The sequence below is a fragment of the Entelurus aequoreus genome, linkage group LG03, assembly GCF_033978785.1.
Source record: "Entelurus aequoreus isolate RoL-2023_Sb linkage group LG03, RoL_Eaeq_v1.1, whole genome shotgun sequence".
Classification (NCBI taxonomy): Eukaryota; Metazoa; Chordata; class Actinopteri; order Syngnathiformes; family Syngnathidae; genus Entelurus; species Entelurus aequoreus.
In genome coordinates, this window is record NC_084733.1 from 63391936 (window position 1) to 63408890 (window position 16955).

Below are 16955 nucleotides of genomic sequence, written 5' to 3' on the forward strand. Positions count from 1 at the left end.
CATACTTGCTAGCATACTTGTGAGAATCTTAGCAAGCTAATGTGTTTTGCTAGCTTTTCAGCTAATTTGTATGTTTGCATCTAAAACTAATGCATTTTAATACCTGTTGTCATCTTGGATGTACAATATGCTAACTTGTCCTATGTCATCATGCTAAAGTTTTTCCTTGCTTTTTAACTAATTTTGTTTATCTCTAACAATCATGTGTTAAGATTGTACATATCTGCGCTCTTACTCTGTGTGTCTTTGTTGTAGAGGTTGGATGTTGTAGCGCATGTTCTCCACTTCGGGCGTTCTGGTGCTGTGTAGTGTTTAACACCGCAGCAGTTGTGTGTTCAACAGAAGAAGAAAATAAAGTATCCTCGGAGAGAGGACGTTGATGATCGAACTCGAAGAAAGTGTCGTTCATGTGCACGCATAAAGAACTGCTTTGGTGAAACTTGGTGAAACTGTATGGACTGACCAGACACGAGTCTGTAGGATGCTGGGTGATTTCCAGTGGTCCTATTGGGCGTTAGGCCAGGGTTTTCCATGTTGGTCAGGGATAACGCAGGTGCTGCCTCAATGAAACGGGTTAATCGCCGTTTTATGAGCAATGATGGAACCTGGTTTTTGTGATATGAGGCGGCCGATTCCACAAAAGCATGTGTGCATTAGTTGTTTATATTGGTCCGGACCAGGGGGGCGTGGTTTGTGGGATAAAAATGTGTGTTTTTTAAATTTATATATATATATCTGCGTATTTTAATAACTTTTGTGTAGCACCTGGTTTCTTATCTGGTTTAATTCCCCCCCTTCCTTTTCCTCCCCCCCTCTCGCAACCTCCCCCTTCACGCTTTTTCTCACAGCCCCGCTATCTGTAAAAGTTTGGAAATTGTCTAAAATGTGTGTGCGTGTGAGAAAGTAGACAAAGTTTATGTACAGAAAACATATGAGTGTATGATCTATCCATTTAATTATCTTATTCCGCTCTCGGAGGTTGGATCGCGGGGGCAGCAGCCTAAGCAGGGAAGTCCAGAATACCCTCCTTAAACTTGACTATTTGTCCATCTAAGAGTGAATGATAAATGTTGTTCTTATTATTAAGGTTCTGATATGATACAGCTGTGCTTCTGGATGAGAAAAATAGTTGTCTATTGCATTTACTTTTAACTGTGCTGGTAAATTCTCTGTGTGTGAGTGACTGTGTGACGCATATAAAAAAAGTTTTTTTTTTAAAAGTCTCAGCTGGGAGACATTTTGAGATAAGAGTGTGTGCGTGTGACGAGGCTGTGTGAGTGACAGCTGCGTGAGGCATTGGTTCGAAGAGGAGTGACACTGATAGCATTGAGCTAGGTTAGCATTGTGTTAGGATAGCATTGAGCTAGGTTAGCATTGTGTTAGCATAGCATTGGGCTAGGTTAGCAAAAGTTTGCTTACTGAGGCATAGTAAGGCTAAGTTAGCATCTAGCTTGGCATTACTAAGTGTGGTTGAACAGTTATTCTCGGTCTGTAGCGTGTGCTAGTAGTAGGTGCTTGCTAAGTCCAGTAAAATAATAGATATATGGAAAATTACACGTTTAAATATCAATAAATAAATACGGATTGTGGGACATTGAAACATTGTTTAATTCATCATTCATTTATATGTCTAGTATACTTTTTTTGGTACAGCCTTGCTGCTTATCTGATCCATCCAGTTCCTGTGGGAAGTTGCAACAAACGCACACATCATAGATTAGGACACACTGTAACTTTGAATTAATAGTTATACAACAAATAAATTAATAATATTGAATTTAAATTTGATAAAGATAAATTGATCATACATTGACATTTTAATTTTTTTAGGAATAAAAACACAATAAAATAAAAGTTAAATTTTTATTCTAATACATCTAAGGGCATCTGTGAAACATAGAGTCTGAAGAAGTACAGATAAGAGCCACTCAGCGCCATTGTCAAAACAAAACGTAGAGAAGCGTTAAACAAATTCTAATCAGAAGGAAGACAGACCAAAATATGAGAACTTAAGTAAACAGACAGCAAGTAAACCAGAAATAATAATGTAAATAAATAACAAAGAAAGCAAATTTTTATGTGACATTGGTGCATGTAGAATTACAAATAGAGAATAAAACTAAATGGAAATAACTGTCTGCAAGATGAGCATGACGTCATGAATTGTGCTCGGGTTAGTAATAGATAGATAGATAGACAGATAAAACGTTATTGATTCCTTCAGGAGAGTTCCCTTTGGAAGAAGAACTAAAAAGTAAACAGTAACTAATAAGGGTATAAATGGAAACAAAATAGATTCTATTAAAAGAGAAACTAGGCATTAACGACCATGATATAAAAAAGTATTGCACTGTTATTGTTTTGCATTCCCTGTCAACCTAGCCCCCCAAAGAGGAGTTGTACAGTGTAATGATGTATGAGACAAAGGATTTTTTATAGGCTAAACCAGTAGTTCTCAAAGGAGGGTATGGTGTTTCCGCCCGGACAAAAAAGGGAGGTACTTGAAGGTATGCCAAGGGGTACCTGAGATTTTAAATATTTTAAAATAGCGACAATTCAAAATCCTTTATAAATATAATTATAGAAGAATAATTCTTCAACAAAATAAATATTTAGAATTAAGTTCACGAGCCCAGATGGATCTCTATTGCAATATCCAAAGAAGGTTGATGATTGATTATATGTATAGAAATCTTTATTATAATTTAATCACTTGTTTAATTTTTAAAACGTTTTAGTTATTCTTATTTTTTTTGTTTGTCCAAATAAGTACAGTAAGACCACAGCAAATGAGCAATATGGTGCACTGTTATACAATTTAATAAATCAGAAAATGATGACATTATGCTGTATTTTATTTCTTTAGTTTACTGGGAAAAAAGTAAAACCACTGCCCTAAATCATATCTAAAGCTAAAATTATTTTATAAGACTGATTATTTTGGATTATTGTGTTTGTATTGTGAGAGAAGGAGAGAAAGTGAGAGAGAGAGGAAGAGAGAGCAGGTGAAAAAACAGAATGAGGGTGAAGAGGATGGTTTGAGAAAATATGGGAAAAGGATGTTTATAACCTTACGTTATGTGAATGGTTTCTAGGAGAACAGAAAATAGAAACATTGTGTGAAGTGTAAGGAAGAGATGGATACAGGATGTTGTTTGTAAAGGAAAACGAAAGTGAAGAAAAGATGAGAAAGTGACAAATGAAGGTATTCGTAAATGGTATGCTGTTGATTGTGGTTAGCTGCAAGTTTGTTTATTTGTTCGTTTAGTTGTTTGAGTGAAAAGGGAAGAAATCAATAGGAATAATTACATGCAAAATGGAATAAAACTATGAGTGCGATAGATAATGAATGAATAAATGAAATAAGTTTATTTTGGTCATATAATCAACCATCAACCAATTTGTGTGAGCAGTTTAACAGTAAATTAGACATATTAACAATCATACACATTTACACACAGAAAAGAAAAGAAAAAAGAATGACCGAAAAAAGAATAGGCGGAAGCCAAAGCTTATATTGGCCTATGATATACAATTACTGAACATTAAATTACCTAGAACATCAACGTTAAAAGATGAAAGTAATTGTTACTATATTTTACTTGACCTATTTCAAAAATCAATATCCCCCATAAATGATAGTTTTCTCCTCATAATGTAAACAAGCTAAGAATACAAACAGGAAGGCTGTTGTTCTTTACTTGGAAACATAATTGCCATTGTTTTAAAATTAAATTATCTGAACATTTAACACATTATGACTTAAAAAATGGATTGATATGATCATAATAATAATGCTTTGTGTATTATTGAAATGAGCCTTTTAATTTTAAGTATTGGGTCTATAATTCTTCTATAAACATTTCCCCAAACTTCAAAACAATATTACATATGGAAAAATAAATGAATAATATAACATGTGCAGACATTTCTTATTCAGCATGTGTTTAACTTTATACCGAATAGCAATGGATTTGGATATTTTCTTTAATATGTTCAATGTGTGGCTTCCAACATATTAATGATCAATTACTATTCTCAAGAATGTAGTTCATATACTCTGTCAATTTCCACTTGATTTAACTTTAATTTTTGTTTCACAATTTGACTATGCACCCTGGACAGGTCGCCACCTCATCACAGGGCCAACACAGATAGATAGACGGACAACATTCACACACTAGGGCAAATTTAGTCTTATTAATTTCTACATATTGAGATCTATTACTTAAAATAACTACTTAACCACTGTTGTGAAACACCTTTCTAATTTATGGGAGTATTGGGATAGGATTGAGGAAGATGTCTGCTGTGGTGGTGGTTAGTTTGGAAATTAATTTAATAAAAGTAACTTTAAAGTGCAGGTTGAATTGAAAGCCCCATACTCTGCCCCAGCCTTCCCCAAAGCCCCACACCCCATACTCTGCCCCAGCCTTCCCCAAAGCCCCCACAGCTCCAACTCTACCTGAGTTTTCCCCAAGTTCGGCCAGCACGCACATGCCACTGAACAGTCTGCCCAATGGACTGAACCACACCCCAAGAAGAGACAGAGACAGACTGTTTGAGTGGATCTCTTTCTTCACCAGGGCAGCCGAAAGCCCAACGAAGTGTCGGCAGGCCACCAGCCTGAGGCACCACCGAGCCATCTATACGAGCATTAATCGAACATGGACTCATACGAAATTCAGTTGTGTGTTCAAAATCAATTGATAATTAACAATATTGGAAACTACATTCATTGCAAATGCCGGGAAAAATATTTTGCAAATGTCTTACAGTCATAAGTCTATATACATTCATCTATTTATGTTCAATGATGTTCATGATCAAAGTATTTGTTATTCCTTTACTAAATCAAAGGGTAGGCCACTAATTGTATTCTGTGAGATGGTTTTACTGCAGGCTGGTAACAGCGATCGCTCTGAAGGAGGGTCATAGACGGAATTTTTGCCTCGTATAAAAACATTGAGGTTTTTGCCTCTATCTGCGGTAGAGATTTAAGTTAGTGGTCTATATCAGAAATTGTTTTGGTCCAGGGTCTTAAGACCCTGGAAGGCGGGTATGTAGTAGAATTTCTGACCTTTTGACCTATATTTCTTGTCTTTTAAGAATGTCCGCTCATTTTCAATACTCTTGTATTTTTGTGCCATTGAATGGACCAGTTGTGGGACAAAAGTGAATATTAAGTCGTGCCAACCTGTCTATAGAATGTGTTGACTGTCTAAAGGATTCGAGTTGTTATGGAACAGATAGGAAAAGCAAAACAAGACATTGACGCACTCGATAAGGAACGATGACGCACAACAGACATATAAAAAATGGCAGAAGACCGGAACTCTGCAGTGATTTTGGCTTGTGTGTGTCTTGTTGGCTCCGGAGTAACTTGTGGTTTGTCTGCACGGCCAACTCAATTCAACCTGCACTTCTGATAATGGGTAAATAAATTTGTTGTACTAAACTACTTTTGTTGCCTGCTTAAGCTTCGGACAATCCACTACAGTTGAAACAACCAAGACAGTACAGAGAAGCAGTGGGAAGTTTAATTTACTTATCCACATGCACTCGACCTGACATAAGCTTTGTTGTGAGTAAACTATCTCAACACTTTAATGAACCTACTATGAAACATTGGAATACAGTGAAACATGTATTCAGATACCTAAAAGGTACGATTGCACTCACTAAAAATCCTGTTAACAGACAAAGATGCAAACACATTGATGTGAAATACCACTTCATAAGAGACATTGTTGCTACTGGTAGGGTATTACTGGAATATTGCCCTTCAGAACAAATGGTTGCTGATATCCTGACAAAACCATCTACTAAACATAAGTTGAAATGTTTTTCACAGAATATGTTTGGCATTTTGGGATAAAGACTAGAAGGAGGAATCCTAACAAAACAGGATGATGGAAAATGTTCTTAAAATATTGTTTACAAATTGGTTTAACACAGTGAGCTAATAGCGAGTGGGGGTGTTAAGATTGTATATATCTGCGCTCTTACTCTGTGTGTCTTTGTTGTAGAGGTTGGATGTTGTAGCACATGTTCTCCACTTGGGGCGCTCTGGTGCTGTGTAGTGTTTAACACCGCAGCAGTTGTGTGTTCAACAGAAGAAGAAAATAAAGTATCCTCGGAGAGAGGACGTTGATGATTGAACTCGAAGAAAGTGTCGTTCATGTGCACGCATAAAGAACTCCATTAAGCTCAAACACCTTAACATCATGGATTTTGATACTTGGCACCATCTTGGATGTATGTTAATGTTTCTAACACTAGCATGCGAACCTTAGCATGCTAACCTTTTATGCTTGCTGTTTAGAAAATTATGTATGTTTACACCTAAAATAATGTATTTAATACTTAACTTAACCTAACTTGTCATATGCCGTCATGCTAATGTTAGCATGCTAACCTTTAATGCTTGCTGTTCAGCTAATTATGTATGTTTACACCTTAAAATAGTGCATTTAATACTTAACTTAACTTGTCATATGTCATCATGCTAATGTTGGCATGCTAGCTAGTCAGCTAATTTAGTATGATAACACCTAAATAATAGTGCATTTTATTTCTTGGCGCCATATTAGAAGTATGCTAACTTGTCCTAAGCTAGGCTGACCATATTCTGAAATCCCAAAAAGAGGACACATATATGCGTGCCAAAGCGGGCAGCACGCCAAGGGACTAGGTGAAAATTTGCCAATGATACTCGAACTTGCTTTATAAACAATATATTTATTTAAATCAGGGGTGTCCAAACGTTTTCCACTAAGGGCCGTACACGGAAAAATGTAAGCATGCGGGGGCCATTTTGATATTTTTCATTTTCAAACCTTAACAAAATATATGGATTTATTTTTTTTAACATTTAGGGCTCCCGGGGACCGTAAAGGGTCTCAATCATTAAAATGTAAAAAATAAGTCAAATTATTATTTTTTTCTTTATTTAACGCTCACAGTAAATCTCTATATCAACTTCAGGTTGATATAAAGTAAAAAAATATAAAAAAAAAAGGTTTTATGCCTTTTCTGTCAAAGACAACTTTGTTTTTTATAGTAAAACTGAAATATGCAGTATTTAGTGAAATGTGAAATAAAATCCTACTAAATATATTTGGGATCCAAAAGGTCCCCCACTCATAAAGTGATACATTTTTATTATTTAAAAAAAAAAACTTTTAACACTTAAATTACGAGATCAACTTCAGATATATCTGTCGATTTTACGTTTGAACTATTATTTTGTTTGTATTATGCTCTTTTGTCAAATAAAACTTTGATGGGTTTTTTATGGCAACCACACAATATATGCAATATTTTTTTCACATAAAACATTTTAAAGTGATATTTTTTAAGTAATAATTCATTATAACATAGAATTTTAGTCTTTTTTTTTTTTTTTAGCAATGGCAAAAAAAAAGAAAAATAAACAGACAAAAGAAAAAAAACAGCCTGCATGGCAGCTTTGTGTCAACATTGCAACTTTTTCTCGTTAGATTTCACCAAATTCCACTTTTTTAAAATGTTTTTTTAAATTTTTGCAATATTATCAATTTTGCAATTTTTGCAGAATGTGTGGCGGGCCGGTAAACAATTAGCTGCGGGCCGCAAATGGCCCCCGGGCCGCACTTTGGACACACCTGATTTAAATAAAGCATTTTTTCTCCTCTGTTGACAGCAGTGTCTGTGCTAAGAATTTTCAAAATGGGGTCCCAGGGACCCCATCAAGTCATAAAAATGGGATCCCACAGTAAATGTTTGTGGTCCCGCTTTTTTGTAAGCGTTTTGAAAAAAAAAAAAGATAAAGGTATGCATTATCCTGTTATATCTCACATTCTATATTGTGTTTTGGAAAAAGGTTGTCATAAATGTTACTTAATTCATTAAAAAAAGTAATTAAAAAAAAAGAAAACAAATTTGTATACATATATAAATGTATTCAGTTATAAACATTCATTCACTTTCTTCTTTCCTTCATGGATCTAAACTTAACTGCTGCAGCTAGTTTGTTCTATGTTTATATTTAATAAGTTGTAGGTGTATTTATTTCAGTATAAATGTGTAAAAAGTGTTTTGCTTCGGTCATGAAATGATGATAATGGTGTGCCAGGGCATAGATACATTTTATATTTAACGCTTAAATCTCTGGAGTCTACATCAACTTCAGATCTATCCCTCATTTCAAAATGTTTTTTTTTTTTAATGGTTTTTTTTGTTTGTTAGTTTTCTGCCCTTTTTTGTCAAACAAAACTATGTTTTTATTGGCAAACACACAAAATATGCAAAATCTTCCACCAAAAATATTTTTCAAAGTGGAATATTTGATGTGAAGTGATCGGAACCTTGGATAGGTCAATAATTCATAATAACATTGATTTTGATTCAATATTATGTTTTGAGCAATGACAGTTTGAAAGAAAAAAAAAACAGCTTTGTTTTATTAGTCAACATTTCAACTTTTTCTAAATTACATTTCCCCTTTAAGCTTTTTTATTTCACTTTTGTTATGTTTTTGTTTATTTTAATAGTATTTTTAGAATGTGCCGTTGGCCTTTAAAACATAAGCTGTGGGCCGCAAATGGCCTCCAGGGCACACTTTTGACACCCCTGCTATAGATAATAAAAAATTAAAACTGATAAATCTATCGATAAAAAGCAGAGCCTGGTGACGCATGCGCGTTTATCATAACGCACAGTCAGCATCTCTGCATCAGTAAACAATGACGGTGATGACGTCACTGTCAGCGATGCTAACTTGTCTGACACTTCTCCAAGAGACTCCTTTTGAACACTCCTCGCACATTAACACCTTAAAAGGCAAACAATTGCCCCGTTTTTTGACCTGCAAAGTATGTTTTTGGGGTGGAGGAGTCTGCTCGGGTGATGGTTAGCTTGAAGCTAACAGCTAACTTGTCTCCATCCTCGAACGATGTGGATCCAGTGAGAGATAAAAGTGACGTTTCCATGGACTCACAAAGACTAAAATAACTCATTTACTGGAGTTAAAAATGTTGACTTTATACTCACCTTAGTGTTTACCATGAAGTCTTTATTTTGACAGCCCCTCGCGGTAAACTTGTCCGAGTGCTAACCGAGGCAGTATTTGTCATTGATAAAACTTTTGGCGAATCAAAATAAAAACGCAATAATCGGGGACGGAAATTTGACCCGGCAAATATAAACAAAACAAAACACTGGCGGAAAGCGATAATCGATACTATAAAAAACAAACAAGCAAACCGGGTGTCTTGTCTGTCTCTCCACTAATTGATTAACGTGGAACCCGACTTAAACAAGTTGAAAAACGTATTCGGGTGTTACCATTTAGTGGTCAATTGTAAGGAATATGTACTGTACTGTGCGATCTACTAATATAAGTCTCAATCAATCCATCCACTCCCTCGCTCTCTTGCTCTCTCTGTCTCTGCCCCTCCCTCACCAATGCTGCTGCGTGCGCACAATTTGTTTTGTTTTGAACCCCTTCTTAACCCTGAACGTACATTGAAAATACACGTAACCCTAACGCAAAATGCCGGACATTTGAGGCATTTAAGAAACTCCGCCCGGACAGCCCCGCAAAAGAGGCCATGTCTGGGGAAAAGAGGACGCATGGTCATTCACATTCACATCCAGGTTGCCAGTTACGCACCGCCATCTTTGTCTGGCTACTGCCACTGGTAAAGTTACTAAACATGTCAGACCTTAGTAAATCTCAAAGACCTTGTTACCATTCTCAACTTATTCATGACAAAGCCAGGAACAAAACGAGGGATGCCTTTGAAAGATGGAGAATTGAAGGCGGAGAAGATTTTTTCATTTGATGCCAAACTTGCTTATTTCCTCCTTGATAGGTAAGGCAAGCATTTACGTTTTCTTATTACTTGTAATAAATGGAAATGTACATTTGGTATGTAAACTATATTGTCCAATCAGTGACGTGCGGTCACTGGAGGCAGGTGAGGCCCCGCCTCACCTGCCTCCAGTGATTATACTATAAAGTTATTTTCCATTTAACTTCACCAGTTTTAGATTATTTTTATTCAAAATCGCTGAATTTTCACATTTGCCGTTCAAATACTGAGAAGAGACGGTGTGGTGATCAGCAGCCAGTTGAGGCACGTCACTGTGTTGTGCCTCAACATGGATTGCGGACTCGGCTAACTGCTGGCCTGCTGTGCAGTGAGACCGTATTGCTATATGAATTATATTATACATTTCCATAGTTTAGTTAGCTGAGGTATATAATGTACAGTGTATTTTGTCAACAACTGTATGTGTGTAACGTATTTCTTGTGCTGAGCGATCATAAAACTGCTGCGAAGACGCACTGTGGGAGGCTCGCAGTAACCCCGCCTCCTTGTGCCGGCTAATGCACCCCGGCCGCAGAAAGCACCCCGGGCCCCGATGAGAGCGCCACACCAACCAAAGCCCACACCCAAACCCTCCACGTGCAAGACCGAATCCACCCAAAAAAAGGCACTTAACAAGCAGCCAAAAAGTGCAAAAACAACAATGCTCGCGCCGGAGGAGCCGTGAACAGGGACACAACATTAGGTACACCTGCAGACTGCAGCACGGATTTCATATTTCATTCATTCACAACTCCTCCAACACGAACACCACTGTTCCCGCACTTATAAGTAAAGGTAAGACCATAATAACGTTTTTTTTTATTAAATGTGCTTTTTTGTGTGCTACAGTTTGTATGTGTAAAGTTAAAGTTAAGTTAAAGCACCAATGATTGTCACACACACACTAGGTGTGGTGAAATTTGTCCTCTGCATTTGACCCATCCCCTTGCTCACCCCCTGGGATGTGAGGGGAGCAGTGGGGAGCAGTGGGCAGCAGCGGCGTCGCGCCCGGGAATAATTTTTGGTGATTTAACCCCCTATTCCAACTCTTGATGCTGAGTGCCAAGCAGGGAAGAATGGTGGTATGAGCTTTTAAACATAACCCGTTAACTGCTGCCAATCAAATGGTGAATAAGATACACTTTAGGGTTCATATGTTTGTAAATCTGACTGTGATGAAGTCAGTGCCTCACCAGCCATGAACCTCACCGCATGTCACTGTGTCCAATACAGTCTATGATCTTGTCTAACAAAGCTAGTTTGTTACTGCAACCAATACTTAGCATGCTAGCCCGGTCAATGACACATCGACATGTAGGCTAACGAGGGAAATATATGGCCGTTACCCTGTATGTCGATGTGTCATCCAACTGACAGGGCAAACTATATTTTAGACAAATAAAACCTATTTCCTTCTCAATATGCTGATACGCTGAGAAAATGGGTTCCAACATTAGCATCATGGCAATGTGAAACGTATGGAGACAGCCAAATCACATGATAAAATAATTCCTCATTGGTGTTTGATATATTGTGGACTACATGTACCAAGTTATATGACAATCTGAAACGTTTGAAACAGTAGCCTATAGGCATACCTTGGTAAAATGTCTCCTCTTTAGTTTTGTCTGTCGTACATTAGGCTGCTAAGCATGCTCCACTTATTTTCACCAGTATAACCATTGCAAGCGTTGGTTGTAGTCTCTCTGACAGTAATGACAATAACCATATGATTGACATTTGTTGTGATATTGTACGCAGGCATTACATACTTGTTCCTGAAAATAGTTTAATTTCTATGTAAAACGTATTGGCTAGAATTTTGACTGTGATTGCAGTACCATTTCTGGCCACATTATTACATATGGCACCTTTAAGCTTTAACATCAAAGTGATCTTGAAATGAGCAATTACAAGTTATTATTAGCTATACTTAATAGTATTGAGAAGTTTTGTGTCTTACAACAAACTTGTGATACTCAAAAGTAATATTTTTCCCCTCAGAGGATCGATTGCCTGAAAACAAGTTGTTATGTCTGACTGTAAAATTGCTATTAATGGGATTGTGACTTGATTTAAGTTTGTTTAGATATTTTGTCTAGAAATGAGAAATATATGCTTGGTGATATTCTGGAGTTTTTTCCAGTGGAAAACACATGTAAAAAACTCCAAATTAGATTTTTGACTTTAAAAGATGCGATTAACATATCTAAAACATATCTAGATACCCACCCAAAATATTTGTTTATTGAGTTATCTTTACAAAAATGTGGCAACAATTTTAATTTAAAGTTTAATGGATATGGTTTTAAATATAATCTGTCAATATTCACTGAAATAACATTATAACATATTTTCCGGTATTTAAGCCACACCGACCACATTTTAGAATAAATAAATATTTTTACATATATTAGCCACACTGAAGCTAATATAGCCGCAGATATATACCGGTACGAAAGAGTTTGTAAATGTTTATTTACCTTAATTGTTTCCAAACAGTGTCTGTCACACGGCAGTAAAAGGGCTGATCAAACAAAACAGAAGTCCTGGTCATGGACCCACTAGCTGCGCAAGCTGGCTCTCCAATAAGCTAAACCGACTCAATAACTCCACGGTGACGTTTTGGTGAATTTACTGAGGAATTTACGAAACTGAAACAATACAAAAAAAATGTCGTTGTAAGTTAATAATTCTAACAGATACTCGTGTTAGCATACTAGCTAATGCTAACAATGCTAGCTTCATTACATTACGATAGCATGCACAAATATGAATGAAAACACTCCTACAGACATCACACATGGGACGGGTTAGAAATTAAAAATTGTTTTGGTTATATTGTAAAACTTCAAACTTTGCTTGAAATGATGAATGAATAATCCTTTCGAGCAAAATTCTATGAGCGCTTATATCCAGTTTATGGCATCAAAACAGGAAGTTCATTTTTAACCCGCAAAACCTGCAGTTAGCCAACTGGTCCAAAAGAAGGCGCCATAGCACAAACAATACCATACCATTTTAGTCCTCCGGTTGGGTTTAATGCAAATTATTGAACAAAAAACATTATGGGCATTAGCGGAAAAAAAAAAGCCAAAAATTAGTTGCAGGTTTTGTGGATTCTGTGTAACATGTTCATGGGCCCGCGCGTGTCCCGCCTCCTCCGCACGCACCCGCCCGCCACCCGACGCACGTAACGCGGTCAGCCTGAGACGCGAGGTCCGCCGGCAGCCGCGCCCGCACATGCTGTGGGCTCGTAACGGGCCTGCCCGCCACCCGCCGCGCCAGAGCTCCCCTCTGCCCGCCGCCCCCGTTGCACGCGTAAATCACGTCCGCCTGACAACGGTCGTGCCCGCCCGTACGGTGGGGGTTCTTGACAGTGGATCGCGCCACACGCGGTGGGCTCGTAGCAGGGGCCAGCCCGTCCGCCTCCCTGTCGCGCGCGTAACGCGGGTCTGCCTGACGGCAGCCGCGCCCGCACACGCTAAGGGGCTCGTGACGGGGGTCGCCCGTGGGTTCGCTGTGGGAGCGTCGCGCGCGGAGCTTACCTGCCCGCCACCCCCGTCGCACGCGTAACGCGGGTCCGCCTGACGACGGTCGCGCCCGCCCGTGCCGGGGGCTCGTAACAGGGGTCACTCCACGCGCAGTGGGCTCACGCAGGGGCTCACGCAGGGGCTCACCCTGCCCGCCACCCGTGGCGCGCGTAACACGGACTACCCGAGACGCGAGGTCCACGGGCAGCCGCGCCCGCACACGCGCAGGGCTCGTAACAGGGGTGTCGCCCCGTAGGAGAAGGGGGCCGCGAGGTCCGCGACAGAGTGTTCTTCAGCCCACAAGTCTGCACTTAAGGGGACGAAGGACCCGAGGGTCCTGCGACACCCCAGCTCTGGAGGGGGGGATGTCCCCCTTCCGATTGATATTCAGGCGACGCTCAGACAGGCGTGGCCCCGGGATGGGCCCGGGGCCGCAATGTGCGTTCGAAGTGTCGATGATCAATGTGCCCTGCAATTCACATTAGTTCTCGCAGCTTGCTGCGTCCTTCATCGACGCACGAGCCGAGTGATCCACCGCTGAGATTTGTCTCAGTTTGTTTTGCTTTGTTGCCACATCCTCGAGTTGGGTTTATCAAGTTTGGCACGTCGCCCGGGGCGCCAGAGCTCCGGGCGCTCCTGCCTCCGCCCGCAAAGCGGGCGTAGACGGGAGACATTAAACCCCCCTATTCCTTCCGTGGGAGGGAGGCGAGTTGGGTGCCCGAAACCCCCCGCTCGGAAGCGGATGCCGGTTCAAGGTTCCGAAAGGGGCGAGCGGCCCGCCGGGACGCGCCCGCCGGGACGCGCCCGCCGGCCGAAGGGCTGCAGCCCGGCCGTCGGTCGCGGAGCCCGCCATGCCACACGCGGCAAGGGACGGGCCGAAACCCGCCCCGAGGCCCTGAGACTTCTGCTTTGTTCCCCGAAAACCACGTGTCACTAATTTTTTTTTTCCCCGTTTTTTTTTCTAAGTGCCAGATCGAGAGAAGGTAAAAAGAGGTGCTTTTTACCCTCTGGAGTCCCCCAAGGCAGTATATTGGGACCTTTACTGTTCCTAATATACATAAACGACATGTCATCGGCATGCGACTGTGAATTGTTTTTGTTTGCGGATGACTCTGCCTTGCTGGTATCCGGCAAGGACAAGTCACAGGTGGAGAAAATCCTCAGTGCTGAGCTCTGTAGAACTTGCACCTGGCTCGCTGACAACAAGCTATCCATACACTTGGGTAAAACAGAATCCATCCTGTTTGGGTCCCACATCAAACTTAAGAAAGTCAATGACTTCACCATAAAAGTAGGTGACATTGTTATCACCAGGAAGGATGAGGTCACCTACCTAGGTTCCATTCTAGAGGCTAACCTTTCCTGTGATAAAATGGCAACCAAGGTAATCAAAAAGGTTAATCAACGAACGAGATTTCTCTACAGAATTTCCTCTCTGGTCAACAAAAGCACCTTGAGGATTCTGGCGGGAACTCTCGTTCAACCCTTTTTCGATTACGCATGCACCTCCTGGTACCCTAGCACCTCCAAAACCCTCAAATCTAAACTCCAAACATCTCAGAACAAGCTAGTCAGGTTACTTCTAGACCTCCACCCCAGATCCCACCTCACTCCTACCCACTTCTCTAAAGTGGGCTGGCTCAAGGTGGAGGACAGAGTTAAACAACTTGCACTGAGCCTAGTCTATAAAATCCGCTACACCTCCCTGATACCGAAATACATGTCAAACTACTTCCTTAACGTAAATGACCGCCATAACCACAACACCAGGGGGTGCTCCACTAACCACGTTAAACCCAGATTCCGAACTAACAAAGGTCTTAACTCATTCTCTTTCTATGCCACATCAATGTGAAATGCGCTCCCAACAGGTATAAAAGAAAGGGCATCTCTATCCTCCTTCAAAACCGCAATAAAAGTTCACCTCCAGGCAGCTACAACCCTAAACTAACAACCTCCCCGGATTGCTAATAATCAAATGTAAACAATCAAATGCAGATACTTTTTCTTTCTCTTATGCCTTCTGATCTCTCTCTCTCTCTCTCTCTCTCTATGTCCACTACTTGATGTCCATATCCTACCCCCCCCGCCCCCCCCCCCTCTACACCCCTGTTTGTAAATAATGTAAATAATTCAATGTGATTATCTTATGTGATGACTGTATTATGATGATAGTATGTATGATAGTATATATCTGTATCATGAATCAATTTAAGTGGACCCCGACTTAAACAAGTTGAAAAACTTATTCGGGTGTTACCATTTAGTGGTCAATTGTACGGAATATGTACTTCACTGTGCAACCTACTAATAAAAGTCTCAATCAATCAATCAATCAATCTTTCGATTTTGTACTTAGAAAAAATCCAATAATTTTTTTCCCCGTTTTTTTTAAGTGTCTGATCGAGAGAAGGTAAAAATAGGTGCTTTTTACCCTCTTTCGATTTTGTACTTAGAAAAAAATCCGAAACATTTTTTTCCCGTTTATTTTCTAAGTGCCAGATCAAGAGAAGGTAAAAAGAGGTGCATTTTACCCTCTTTCGATTTGGTACTTGGAAAAAAATCCAATAATTTTTTTTTTCCGTTTTTTTTTCTAAGTGCCAGATCGAGAGAAGGTAAAAAGAGGTGCTTTTTACCCTCTTTCGATTTGGTACTTAGAAAAAAATCGAATCATTTTTTTCCCCCGTTTTTTTTCTAAGTGCCAGATCGAGAGAAGGTAAAAAGAGGTGCTTTTTACCCTCTTTCGATTTGGTACTTAGAAAAAAATCCCCCACTTCCCCTGTGACTTTGCTGGGTGCGTTTTGGCCATGCTGGGCACCTCCTGCCACCCCTGGACTCGGGTGGAACGCGGCGGGACTGGTGGCACTCAAACCTGGGTGTGTTTTTTGATCATTTTCATGACTTTTTACAGACATTCTCCACTTTTCCACCCCACTTCCCCTGTGACTTTGCTGGGTGCGTTCTGGCCATGCTGGGCACCACCGGGCACCCCTGGACTCGGGTGGCACGTGGCGGAACTTGTGGCACTCAAACCTTGGTTGTGAATTTTCATTTTGGGGGCTTTTACTGTGTATGGCATGCCTTATGTTGATGTGTGCTGCTGCAAAAGTCCCAAGAGGGCCTTTTTGCCCCTCCAAACTCCCTCTCTTTGTTTATAATGCATATTTTCTACTGGATCTACTCTGTACTTACTCTAAGGAAAAAAACTAGCCGTCAAAGGCACATTTTTAAAATTGGTCGCCAAACTATGGCACACGGGCCGAACGCGGCACGCCGGCGTCCAAAATCCGGCCCCCGGATTTTTTGGGGATTTTTTTGATTTTTATTATTTTTTTGGACATGTCGGGCACCCCCGGACTCCGGTGGGCGGCTGCGGGACATGTGGGACTCGAACCTGGGTGTGATTTTTGAACATTTTGGGGATTTTTGCCTACTTTTCCAACTTTTCTCCCCCACTCATAGTGTGACTTTACTGGGGGCGTTTCGGACATGTCGGGCACCCCCGCACTCGGGTGGAACATGGCGGGGCTTGTGGGACTCGAACCTGGGTGTGATTTTCGATCAT

At 40.2% G+C, this 16955-nt stretch overlaps 1 non-coding gene across 1 annotated transcript; it reads right to left on the bottom strand.

Annotated features, from left to right (window-relative positions):
• Positions 1-13782: 13782 nt before the first annotated feature.
• LOC133647525 (5.8S ribosomal RNA) lies at positions 13783-13936 on the bottom strand. Its single transcript, XR_009825707.1, has one exon. It is a non-coding gene; the product is annotated as a 5.8S ribosomal RNA (ribosomal RNA).
• Positions 13937-16955: the final 3019 nt, after the last annotated feature.